Source organism: Littorina saxatilis, linkage group LG13, assembly GCF_037325665.1.
Source record: "Littorina saxatilis isolate snail1 linkage group LG13, US_GU_Lsax_2.0, whole genome shotgun sequence".
NCBI classification, from domain to species: domain Eukaryota; kingdom Metazoa; phylum Mollusca; class Gastropoda; order Littorinimorpha; family Littorinidae; genus Littorina; species Littorina saxatilis.
This window is the reverse complement of record NC_090257.1, coordinates 27,602,290-27,615,890: the sequence shown is the minus strand read 5'-3', so window position 1 is coordinate 27,615,890 and position 13,601 is coordinate 27,602,290. Positions and strand designations below refer to the sequence as shown.

General features: G+C 41.3%; 1 protein-coding gene across 1 annotated transcript in view; it reads left to right on the top strand.

Annotated features, from left to right (window-relative positions):
• LOC138945852 (ficolin-1-B-like) overlaps positions 1–13,601 on the top strand; it is a 122,898-nt gene that overhangs the window by 51,640 nt on the left and 57,657 nt on the right. The gene's annotated exons all lie outside the window — the stretch shown is intronic.

The window sequence follows — 13,601 nt, the reverse complement described above, 5'->3', positions numbered from 1 at the left end:
CGTCACTATCACACTAAGGTGATTATGAACGGTTAGTTACTTCTAACTAACTAACCACACCACGATCCACTCTCGCAGTCATACAAATAGATAGAATCAACAAAAGTATAAGTTTCAGACGCCTGTTTATGTAATATCACGCCACCTCCCTCGAGACTTCACTCCAAAAGATGTTCTTTTTACGTTCTAAACGTAAAACAAGTGGTCACTGACAAAAATGCCAGTTAAAGTACAGGAAATAATAATAACACGCTGATCCCGTGTATAGTTAAGAAAATATAGCTGTCTGCCTTAAAGTGCTGGTTATATGCAGGTGTCACACACCCCACGTCGTCACCACTCGAGTATAATCATTAATAGCACAGATGACTTGGTGGTAAGGGTGCAAAAAACATGGTGCAACTTAGCTTTTTGCCACTGAGTGGGCGGCCCGTAATTAGTCTGTAGTCTCCACAACTGCTCCGTTGAATGTAGTGCCGGTTAGCGTGGCAACGAAGCAGGGAACAGTGGAGACATCAGGCGCCTCACTCAGTCGCTGAAGGTCCTCCCGTAGTCTACCAGAAAGTAGATTTGTAGCTGTAGGACGGCGACAGCGACAGCAAATCACCAATACAGCAGGTTAGCAGGTTACAGCAATGCCGCGGACGACCTGGGTACAACATCCCAGCGTAGCACGTAATAAAATACGTTGGCAGTAACACTGAGAAAGCTCAACAGCCTTATGTAGGTACAGTATAGACCGGATGTATAAAACACCGGATGTATGAAAGTCTGGATGTATGAAAGGGGTAGGCAGGGTCCCGGCAGAAGCTACTCTTTGTTATTACTTAGAATTTTCCGGTTGTATGAAAATCGGATGTATGAAAGTCCGGTTGTATGAAAGCAAATCTCTGGTCCCGAGCAGCACAAATGCGTTGTTGCAAGACCGGTTGTAAGAAAACGAAAGTAGACCCAAGTCACCAAAGTGTGGTAAGGCAAAAAAAAAAAAATTGTCTGTTTCTGGTCACCCGACCGACCCTAAATTTCGGCGCCGACCCTAAACCTTTTTTTTCCAAACTCAAAAAATTTTCCCATTTGTCCAAGCTCAAGATGTAAGATGTCTCAAGTCTTCTTTTCTGTTTCATCATGGAAATATCAGACCAGGTAAACAAAGAAAAACATACATGTCATACTCTTTCAGTCTTTGTCACAGATTTGTAAATGTGTTGAGTGTCTTGTCTCTATGTATAGTGAATCCAGTCTCTTTGCGCGATTTTTAAAGTTAGTTTTATTGGTCTACATTTGGGAGAAAAAAAAATCCCTACCTACCTTCCCTATTTTTTTTAGCCATGTTACCAGAAACAGACAAATTTTTTTTGGCCTAAGAGTGATTTCCCTTCACCCCTTTTCCCGATAAATGGGGTAGACAGGTCCGAGGAGAACATTTACCTCCGAAATCTCTGTGGCCATTTTGAGCGGGTGGTGTCCACAAAGGTATTCTAAATGAGGATGCCCTGAAAACTTCCCCACCAACTGATTTTTATCCAGATTCTATAGCTGTCAACGAGTTGTTCTGTTTAATTTGTTTCTCCATTCAATCATTTTTTTAACCTGTTACAAATTCGTCACGAAGACCCATAAAAGCCCAGAAGGCATTTTTGTTACATTTATAACCAGAGACATTGGTCATGGATGTGAATCAGTTGTTATCTTTTTATGTTTTTTTATGTTGTTGTATTTTATGTTGTTGTATTTTATTTTGTTGTATTTTATGTTGTTGTTTTTATGTTCTTGTTGTTGTTTTTATGTTCTTGTTGTTGTTGTTGATTTTATCCATTAAACTGATTTTATGTTTAACTCCATTAATAATCTGTTTTGTTTGTCTATTCAGTCATTTAAGCCTGTTATAAATTTGTCATGACTGAAGAGCCATAATAGCCCAGGAAGGCATTTTTTTGTACAATTAGAACCAGAGGCATTGGTCGTGGGTGTGACTCAGTTTTTGTTTTATGTTGTTGTTGTTTTAATCCATTAAACTGGTTTTAAGTTTAACTCACTTTTGTTGTATTCAGTGCGCGCGCGTGTGTGTGAGTGTGTTATAAATGTGTGCGTTTTGGAGAGAGAGAGAGAGAGAGAGAGAGAGAGAGAGAGAGAGAGAGAGAGAGAGAGAGAGAGAGAGAGAACTCAGAAAATGTTATTTGCTACGCCAACGGTCATTACAAAGCTTCCACGACCAAAAACATTGTCAAAAGCGCAAAAGGGTTGTGGAGGGAACACACACAAAACAGTTGAGCCACACACAAACACACACACACACGTGCGCGCGAGCGCACGCACGCGCACACACACAGAGGGAGGGGGCGGAGTCCGAGAGTGCACGGCCTTATGCAAAGCAGAACAGTTCCTTACACAAACAGTTGCTCTTTCTATCGGTTGTCCTGACTGTGTCAGTGTATGTAAGTACATGTACTTTTCCACTTGTTATTCACAACCCTTTTCTTCTAACAAGGATATGTATCAAAACATTTAAACATAAAAAAACAAATAAATAAAAAAATGATATGAAAAAACCCTACTTTTATCAAGTAACAGACGCGTGGCCGGATGTATGAAAGTCAATCCACAATATTTTCATACATCCGGTTAACCGGATTTAGTAAAGACCGGATGTATGAAAGACAAAAAGTGGGTCCCGACGACTTTCTTACATCCGGTCTCGACTGTAGCTCTCTTTTAAGCGAATCCGCTTCCTTTCGAATGACTTCTGTTCGTCACAGAAATACCGTCATCCTCCTCTCGCGCTGAATCCTTATGCGGTGAAAACGCACAGCGGAGAAACCTTGACGCCCCGACTGTCAGCCAGCATGTATACAGGGAGAAGGTGGTCTGTCCTTCTAGTTCCTTTTAAGCCCTACCGGCAAGCAGCATGGCACATTGATATACAGTGAAGTATTTAAACGTGTTGAAGACCATCAAACTTGTAGGATAATTCTGACACCGACGCTTCTCTCTCGCTGCTGAGTTTCGAGTGTGTAGTTAATATGTCTCACACAGACAACCTTGACAAAATCACGTGACTCACCTTGTCACATTCCAAGTTCAGCTATCGCCAGTTTTGCCCCGACAGCAGAAATCACCCACGTGAAATCCGTGCGACACGAAATTCCCGTGTTCGCTATTGCTCGGTCAGCTAAAACCCAGCCGTTGACAGAAAGCACAGGCGCTTTCTATCGCAATTGACCAAGAGAAGGCACCCCACAGAGTGACACTTTCTCGATCCATGTAACTAAATCGTGACAGTTTGTGTCTGTCTGTGTGTGTGTGCGTGTGTGCGTGCGTGTGTGTGTGTGTTTGTGTGTGTGTGTGTGTGTGTGTAGAGCGATTCAGACCACACTACTGGCCCGATCTTTATGAAATTTGACATGAGAGTTCCTGGGAATGATATCCCCGGATTTTTTTTCGATAAATACTTTTTATGACGTCATATTCGGCTTTTTGTAAAAGTTGAGGCGCCACTGTCACACCCTCATTTTTTCAATCAAATTGATTGAAATTTTTGTAAAGCAATCTTCGACAAAGGCCGGACTTCGGTATTGCATTTCAGCTTGGTGGCTTAAAAATTAGTTAATGACTATGGTCATTAAAAATATAAAAATTGTAATAATTTTTTTGTATATAAAACGATCCAAATTTACATTCATCTTATTCTAAATTATTTCCTGATTCCAAAAACATATAGATATGTTATATTTGGATTAAAAACAAGCTCTGAAAATAAAAATATAAAAATGATGATCAAAATGAAATTTCCGAAATCGATTTAGAAACAATTTCATCTTATTCCTTGTCGGTTCCCGATTCCAAAACCATATAGATATAATATGTTTGGATTAAAAATACGATCAGAAAGTTAAAACGAAGAGAGGTACAGAAAAGCGTGCTATGCAGCACAGCGAAACAACTATACTGTTCAAAAAAAGAAACGCATAGTTGCTACTTGCCAAATTTGTTTTATTTTTCGAAAAAATTAACAGAAAATCCAATATTTAGATTATTTGTTTGAAATTTGGTATCGACACAGTTGAATGCACACACAGTTCATTTGCATCTTCAAATCAATCAGTCAATCAATACGATTGGGTGCCGAGGCTGTCAAGTCAGTAGGGGGTGTGACTGCCTTGAGCAGCAACAACTGCCCGGCACCTTCTGGGCATGGACTGGATCAGATGCCGGATATCTTGCTGTGGGATGGTGTCCCACTCCTCCTGAAGTGCCTGCAATAGATCGCGGTGATTTGCCGGCGCTTCTTCTCGCCTGCGCACACGTCTGTCCAATTCATCCAAGAGGTGTTCTATCGGGTTCATGTCTGGCGACATGGATGGCCAGGGAAGCACCTGGACATGGTGGTCGGTGAGGAACTGGGTGGTGAGTCGTGCTGTGTGCGGGCGAGCGTTGTCCTGCTGGAATATGGCATCCTGGTCAGCCAGAAGAGGAAGGGCGTGTGGGCGCAGAATTTCCTCCACGTATCGCTGGGCAGTTATGCGCCCTTGGACGTGCACCAGGGTGCTCCTTCCAGCGGTATTGATCGCCCCCCACACCATGACGCCTCCACCACCATGAACGGGTGCGTCATCCACACAGTTGGGTGCGTAACGTTCGTTTACTCTCCGGTAGACCCTCCTCCGACCATCATGTCGCTGGAGCAGGAAGTAGGACTCGTCTCTGAACCACACGTGTCTCCAGTGATTCCGGACGGTCCAGCGAAGGTGCTGGTTGCCCCACTGCACTCGGTTCTGGCGATGGCGGCGGGTGAGGACAGCTCCTCTGTGAGATCTGCGAGCTCTCAAACCAGCTTCATGCAGGCGGTTCCGCACGGTCTGGTCCGATAATCGGTCTGGCCCGGGGAGAGCCTGGACAGAAGATGAGGCCGACAGGAAACGATTCCGGAGGTGGCGGAGCCGTATGAAGCGGTCGTGAGCAGCAGTTGTCGCCCTTGGTCTTCCCGCTCGTGGCAAGTCAGCAACGGAGCCAGTGGCTTGAAACCTGACCCACAGTCTACTGATGGTGCTCTGGGACACGTGGAAGTGCCTGGCGATTGCACTTTGACTTTGGCCTGCTTGTAAACGACCCAATGCAATTTGGCGGTCTTCTCTGCTCAATCGGGCCATCTTTCGTCGCTGAATTGTCGTCTGATTTCTTTGTGGCGAACAATCCGCTTTTATGGGTTTTGGAAGACATGGTGAGAGCTCAATATTCCCCGAGTTTCACGAGATTACACTGAAGCATGACGAGTGGTCATGCCAAATGAGCAATTTTGACATTGTAGCCACTGATAACGCATGCGTCACGTGCAGAGCTCACTTGTGGCAATGGACGAAAGGTCGACGACCAGATAAACATTTTCTGCAGTTTGGTGGATATCCTTGTAGCCATATAACTAAATTAACCAAATATTACAAGCTATGCGTTTCTTTTTTTGAACAGTATATTAACAGGCTCGTCAGTTTCACTCCGTTATGCACAAGCGGCGGAATACGGTCATTGTAAAAAAATGCAGTGCGTTCAGTTTCATTCTGTGAGTTCCACAGCTTGACTAAATGTAGTAATTTCGCCTTTCGCGACTTGTTTATACGTGCCGTTGATCTGTCTAGCCTATACAACAAGCAAGCAAAAGTTAATGTCAATCAATCAATAGTAATCCATCTATCCATTGATTAATTAATCAAGTAATCATTCAATCGAACAATCATCAAACTTCATGATATTCTCAACATGAGAGACTGTTCGTCAGGATATGTGTGTGTGTGTGTGTGTGTGTGTGTGTGTGTGTGTGTGTGTGTGTGTGTGTGTGAGTGCGTGAATGTGTGTGTGTGTGTGTGTGTGTGTGTGTGTGTGTGTGTGTGTGAGTGTGTGTGTGTGCATGTTTGTGTGTGTATGTGTGTGTGTGTGTGTGCGTTTGTGTGTGCGTGTGTGTGTGTGTGTGTGTGTGTGTGTGTGTGTGTGTGTGTGTGTGTGTGTGTGTGTGCTCGGCATATACTTTACCGAAACATGTAAAACAATTAACTGAATCCAGAATGACAGTAACATTACGACGCATCATGTTCTGGTTGGTTAGAACACGCAGATGACATATCTGAAGTTCTTGGGTTTGTGTTGCTTCGCCGTGCATAGAGATGAACAAACAAACGAATGCACAAGCGAACTTTCGAACGATCGGACGAACAAACGAACACAATAACAACCAAATTAACAGCGTTGTTAGCACGCGGTACAAATTCGAGATGAACCTCAACTTCGTTCCCAAATTGCTTGCCTGTTTTAAAAAGAATAATATTTATCAAGTATTTATCAAGTTTTTAAATGCAAAATATAGACAACTTCAGTCTGTCTGTCTGTCTGTCTGTCTGTCTGTCTGTCTGTCTGAATATCCCCCTGCTGTTGATATTTGCAGCTGATGGTAGTTTGTTTACACATAAGCACACACACACACACACACACACACACACATACACACACACACACACACACACACACACACACTTACACACACACACACACACATACACACACACACACACACACACACACACACACAGTACCCAGTTTCACACATGATTTGCAGTAGGCTGTTCACAAAATGTATTTAAGTTTTGAAATTAACTTCATAAAGTCAATACACGAGGAATAGTTTGCAAATCAAAAGAGAACTCAAAGATATTATAAGTTATTTCTAATAAACTAACTGTTTGCAAATGATAATGTAGAGAAAATGGATATACAGCTAGAGCCGGTAGACGAATGTTAATATCATTTTTGTGATATATATGTTATCATTTGCTAACAGTCAGCATATCAAAATCCAAAAACAAAGAAACTGCCAACGTTACAAAATTCAGAACTAAAAGACAAGAATGGCAATTTGTTTGAACGTTTATTATTGATAACAAAATACATTACATTCACATATATTTCGACCCAGCGGTCTTTTCAGTGCACAGACAGACAAACACTAATTGTGACCCTCCACCACGAAATGAGTCGCATGTCACCTTTGCACGATTTTCATATTTTTACATTTTCTTAGAGAGTTTTTTATGCTCTATCCAGTGGTGAAAACCGTTTTAGAAAAGAGCGAAACGTTTTTGAGTTATAAGCCTGTGACTAAGGTGACCCTCGCACTGATACCAGACACCCCCCGGCCTTATATTACCGTAAGCCTAGCGCAGAACCGCGCGAGGTGACATGCGACTCATTTCGTGGTGGAGGGTCACAATTAAGCATAAAAAGACTTATCTGGCAAAATGTTCACCCACTTGCATATTTGAAAACGGTTTTATGACCGTCTAATTTGGACCAAAAGCAGCTTCGAAGCGATCCTGCGAATCAGACAGAACAGCCGTAATGGGGACTGGATTGCTCTCATCTGATTTTGCCTGTCAGTCAAAGCATTCTCGTGACCTGGGTCAGCCAATCAATCTCCTGACGTGATGAATATTACTGAAAAAGTGAACTGCATTCACACAACAATCTCACAAGATAAACCATGTTGAACGTGCGTTTCAGTTGCTTAGATTTTTCTTGTCCAACAGAGTGTGACAGATTTAGAATCGACGCCAGACAGAAAGGAAATGACGTAAAGATATATTTGACGCCAATTGAGTGACGCAATTTCACCAGTTTTTTTTTTTTTTAAATGTTGTCGGAATCAGATGGCATTGTACACTCAGAGGGTGGGTGGTGCCTTGCTGTTCAGTAAAGCACCCACCGACAAAACTGGCATTTCGGTTGTTCGGTTGAGTTTTTTAAGATAAAAAGTCATTCTTTAGAATAAGTCACGCTGATATTGTTAATTCACATTTTTAATTTTTCTTGTTTATTTTTTTTAGCGTGATGAACAAAAAGGGTCCCGGTCTGACCGTAATAACATTTAGAGGATCACCTGGAATCAGTCCTGATTGGTCAAGTAGCCATATGATGCACTAAAATGGTAATACGATTTGATTTGTATCTTTGTTGGTTTGTATGTCGATAAGGTTATTCTTTCTCTGCTGTCTTGCTTGTTTATTTTTCCCGTTCTTTAGTGCGGCGTTCCGTCCTTTCCCATGGAGATCAGGTCTCGCAGGACGCAACTCCTCCTTCTTCTTCTTCGTTCATGGGCTTAGACTCCCACGTTCACTCATGTTTTAAGCACGAGTGTATTTTTACGTGTATGACCGTTTTTACCCCGCCATTCAGGCAGCATACGCCGGGAGGCATGCTGGGTATTTTCGTGTTTCTTTAACCAACCAAACTCTGACATGGATGACAGGATTTTTTCGGTGCGCACGTACTTGGTCTTGTGCTTGCGTGTACACACGAAGGGGGTTAAGTCACTAGCAGGTCTGCACAGTTGACCTGGTAGATCGGAAAAATCTCCACTCTTAACCCACCAGGCGGCAGCGACTGGGATTCGAACTCACGACCTCCCGATTAGGAGGCCGACGTCTTACCACCTCGCCACTGCGCCCGTCGCAGGACGCAACAAGAAAAATGTTCATTCAAAATGAACAGCGTCGATGCAATGTCCACCAAAGATTTATTTTGGGAAGTGTTAAAAGGTTAGGGTCAAAAGTCAATGAATTGCATGTTGTGCTGGATATATAAATTGTTTATTTCAGTCAATGCTTGCTATGAATTGATCAAACAGCCACAAGAAAAAACAAGTCGCGTAAGGCGAAATTACTACATTTAGTCAAGCTGTGGAACTCACAGAATGAAACTGAACGTAGTCCGCCGCTAGTGCAAAAGGCAGTGAAAGTGACGAGCCTGTTTGGCGCGGTAACGGTTGCGCTGTGCTTCATAGCACGCTTTACTGTACCTCTCTTCGTTTTAACTTTCTGAGCGTGTTTTTAATCCAAACATATCATATCTATATGTTTTTGGAATCAGGAATCGACAAGGAATAAGATGAAATAGTTTTTAAAACGATTTCGGAAATTTAATTTTGATCATAATTTTTATATTTTTAATTTTCAGAGCTTGTTTTTAATCCAAATATAACATATTTATATGTTTTTGGAATCAGAAAAGGATGAAGAATAAGATGAACGTAAATTTGGATCGTTTTATAATTTATTTATTTTTTTACAATTTTCAGATTTTTAATGACCAAAGTCATTAATTAATTTTTAAGCCACCAAACTGAAATGCAATACGGAAGTCCGGCCTTCGTCGAAGATTGTTTGGCCAAAATTTCAATCAATTTGATTGAAAAATGAGGGTGTGACAGTGCAGCCTCAACTTGTACAAAAAAGCCGGATATGACGTCATAAAAGACGTTTATAAAAAAAACAAAAACGTCCTGGAATATCATTCCCAGGAAGTCTCATGTCAAATTTCATAAAGATCGGTCCAGTAGTTTAGTCTGAATCGTTCTACACACACACACACAGACAGACACACACACACACACACACACACACACACACACACACACACACACACACACACACACACACACAGACAGACACACACGCACATACACCAAGACCCTCGTCTCGATTCCCCCCTCTATGTTAAGACATTTAGTAAAAACTTTTTAATTAAAAAATAGAGCTTGTTTGAAACAGGTAGAAAGGAAGAGTTGATATTGCAATATCTGTACGTGGGAATGTGGTGAAAAAGAGTGCTAAAAGTAGTAAGTCGGCCTCAGATCCATTTCAAATATTTATTGCAGAAAAACAAAATACAAATTAAAAACAAAACCACAGAACCATTACCAGGTGTCATAGGAATGTTTGAAAACAATAGTTTTAATTTTACACTGTAAATACAGGAATCAGAATTAATTTTTAAACACCTCAAATTGGCACATGCATAATGAATCACCTGGAATTGCAACAGGGAGATACTGAAGTAATTGGAAACAAACACTTGAAATTGACAGAGAAACAATTGAAAATATATTACTGACATGAGCGTACAATATTTTAATGGAAGTGCATTTTTAGCACGAAGCATCCGCAGGAGGATGCACTAACAATTACATAGTGCCACAAAATGTGTACGGACATTTCACAGCCGTGCATTATTAGCACAGAACACATACATGGGGGCGCACAAAACATTATTGTACCATGATGATGATCGGGATTGTTGAAGATCTTTTCTTGTGCAAGGCGCCCCTGTATGACCGCAACTGATCCAACCGGCCGCATCTGAACAAACGACGTCGAAACGGCGCGAAACACGTCCTCTCGGTTGGTCTCGGATTGACTCGGCTCCTCTCGGTCTTTTTTTGTGTGTGTCTTTTTTTCTTTTCCTTATATATGGTCGGAGTGGTATATTTATGTACATCTTAGATTAAAAAAACCCACCCGAAAGCTGTGTTTAATCGTTTCGCGTAAATTGTACATTTTTTTTCAGCTTTGAAATTGTTTTGGCTTGGAGAGTCAGCGCGCTTTGGCTTGGAGACTAATTCTCCACAGGCACGTTCTTCCCAACCACAGATACCAGCGTCGTCCGCGACGCTGGAACAAAGCCAAGGACGTGGGATATGTGATCTGCTAGTTATATGGACAGCTACACCTCAACAGAATGTGTCGTCACGTTAGTGGCACTCTGGGACCAGCGGTCAAGTCAGTCTCGGTGTTTTGGTAAATGATCTGCAGGATATGGAACCTGAAGCCTTTAGACGCACTCTGTCTGAGGGCCTGCTATGAACGTAGTTTTCTCGGTAAAATGTCATTTTAACATCTCAGATTGAATTGATTGTGTCACCTTAATGAAGGTTGCATGACAAACCCAGCAGTAACCCGCTGAGGAGTATTTTTAGATTTAAAACTCTTCAGTGATATTCAGTGATAAAAAGATGGTGCAAAGGTTATAAAAAGAAATCGCGAGGAGCGAAATCATTACTTTCAATGTGTTGGCATTACAGAATGCAACAGAACACAACACAATTTGTTACCGGGACTAGTAAACCCTTGGTTGGCTGAAACCTTTGCCTATAAAGAACTCTCTCAGTAGTCCAGGTTCAGAAGCCAAATGATCCTAATTTGCATAAAACGGGGTTTCTGGTGTGTTGTTTTCCTTGAGATGTTCAATCAAAACCACTTGCATATTAGACAACGGTTTTAATGGGTTTAAATGTTGGTGTTTTTCTGAATTCACAAGTAAAATCACAACGTGTTATATTCTATTTTGTTTCCCTAATTCTCTTTTTCAGTTTCTCCTTATCCTACTTTTCTATTTGAAAAAGAATATGCACTCTTTTCTGTCAAAATGGGTAGGGGGTGGGGGTAGTAAAAGCATCACAGTTCAAGATTTTGCGCGTTAAAGGGTGTATTTCTTTTAACGATGGTAAAGTGGGATAATTCAACTTGGTATCTAACACAATGTCTGAACACTGTAACCACTCTAACACAATGTCTGAACACTGTAACCACTTTAACACTTTCAATTTATGTTTGTCTGTGCTCCATGCTTCAAGTTGAGCTTCACAAATGTGTTTAAAGGTGTTTTTTTCTGAATTCACAAGTAAGATCACTATTATTTATGTTTTATTTTGTTTCCCTATTTCTCTTCTACTGTTTCTGATCATCTGATTGTTATTGTGTTTGCATATCCACAGTACAATTTCTTCAGTAGGGATTGCATAAAAAAAGTGTAACACCTATGCTCTAACTTTAGTCGTTAACTTAACATGTTGCGCGTTAAGTCCTTTTCTTTTTGTTTTTTTTCCCTGATAAAGCAAACCTTGAACTGACATAAAACATGTATGTTAAAAAAAGCCTTAAATTATTTATGATCTTCCGACACGAAACGCAACCCAATTGTGCGGACCGGGGAAAATAAAGAATGACCCGACATTCAACGAGTTTGCTTAAACAATGAATTCGCCTCAAAAACCTTTTGTAAATAACTAGGTGTCATCAAAAAGACAATCCCCACCCCCCCCCCCCCCCCCTCGAACAAATACCTTTAACTTATAGTCTCCCAGGTACCGATATATCCGTAACTACTCATATGGCCATATCTGACCAGGTACGGATAAATCCGCTCAGACTGTTAGTTTCAGTCACTGCATGCAACGTCGATCTAACGCCTGCATTCCAGCGTGTTGATACACAGTTTCGACACAGTTACTACAATTCTGAGTGACCTGCTGCAGCACAGCTGGTCTAGGCTAAACAAAAAACTTGGTCAACATTGGTGGGGTAGAAAGTGTTACTGTCCCACCTCCTGAGTATGTTTTTTGCGCATGTGTGTGTGTGTGTGTGTGTGTGTGTGTGTGTGTGTGGGTGTGTGTGTCTGTGTGTGTTGTGTGTGTGTGTGTATGTGTGTGTGTGTGAGTGTGTGTGTGTGCGCCTATGTGTGTGTGTGTGTGTCTGAGTGTGTCTATGTCTGTGTCAGTGTCTTTGTCAGTGCGTAAATGTGTGCCCCCCGCCATTGACATTGTTGTGCATTGAATTTCTGTTCTATAATTTAGACTAAGGACTTTGAAAGCAATACGGAAGGTCCGTGTTCTCTGGAAATAATGAATGCGTGACGTAAGCGATAGAGGGTTAGGTCGAATACGGATGGGGCAAAATGAGGGGAGGGGATGGGGAGGGGGGCGGGGGGTTGATGAATGGGGACTGGGAGTTGGCGGGTTCGCAGACTAGTGGTGATATGCTAACTGCCTGCAGAGTCACCCGTTTGGTGTAGACCTATTTTCCGTTACACTCAATACATGTATAAACGGTATTCATCGTTTAGGTAAGAAAGGCATGCAAATGATGAATGCGTAAAGCTGAGAAAGTTGTCCTGTTGCAGATGTGTGTATGGTCTTTCTTATCAAGTTATCAGACATTGTTTTCTTTTTATATTTAGTCAAGTTTTGACTAAATATTTTAACATCGAGGGGGAATCGAAACGAGGGTATGGTGTATGTGCGTGTGTCTGTGTGTGTGTCTGTGTGTGTGTCTGTGTGTGTGTGTAGAGCGATTCAGACTAAACTACTGGACCGATCTTTATGAAATTTGACATGAGAGTTCCTGGGTATGAAATCCCCGAACGTTTTTTTCATTTTTTTGATAAATGTCTTTGATGACGTCATATCCGGCTTTTCGTGAAAGTTGAGGCGGCACTGTCACGCCCTCATTTTTCAACCAAATTGGTTCAAATTTTGGTCAAGTAATCTTCGACGAAGCCCGGGGTTCGGTATTGCATTTCAGCTTGGTGGCTTAAAAATTAATTTATGACTTTGGTCATTAAAAATCGGAAAATTGTAAAAAAAAATAAAAATTTATAAAACGATCCAAATTTACGTTTATCTTATTCTCCATCATTTGCTGATTCCAAAAACATATAAATATGTTATATTCGGATTAAAAACAAGCTCTGAAAATTAAATATATAAAAATTATTATCAAAATTTTTTTTTCGAAATCAATTTAAAAACACTTTCATCTTATTCCTTGTCGGTTCCTGATTCCAAAAACATATAGATATGATATGTTTGGATTAAAAACACGCTCAGAAAGTTAAAACAAAGAGAGGTACAGAAAAGCGTGCTATCCTTCTTAGCGCAACTACTACCCCGCTCTTCTTGTCAATTTCACTGCCTTTGCCATGAGCGGTGGACTGACGATGCTACGAGT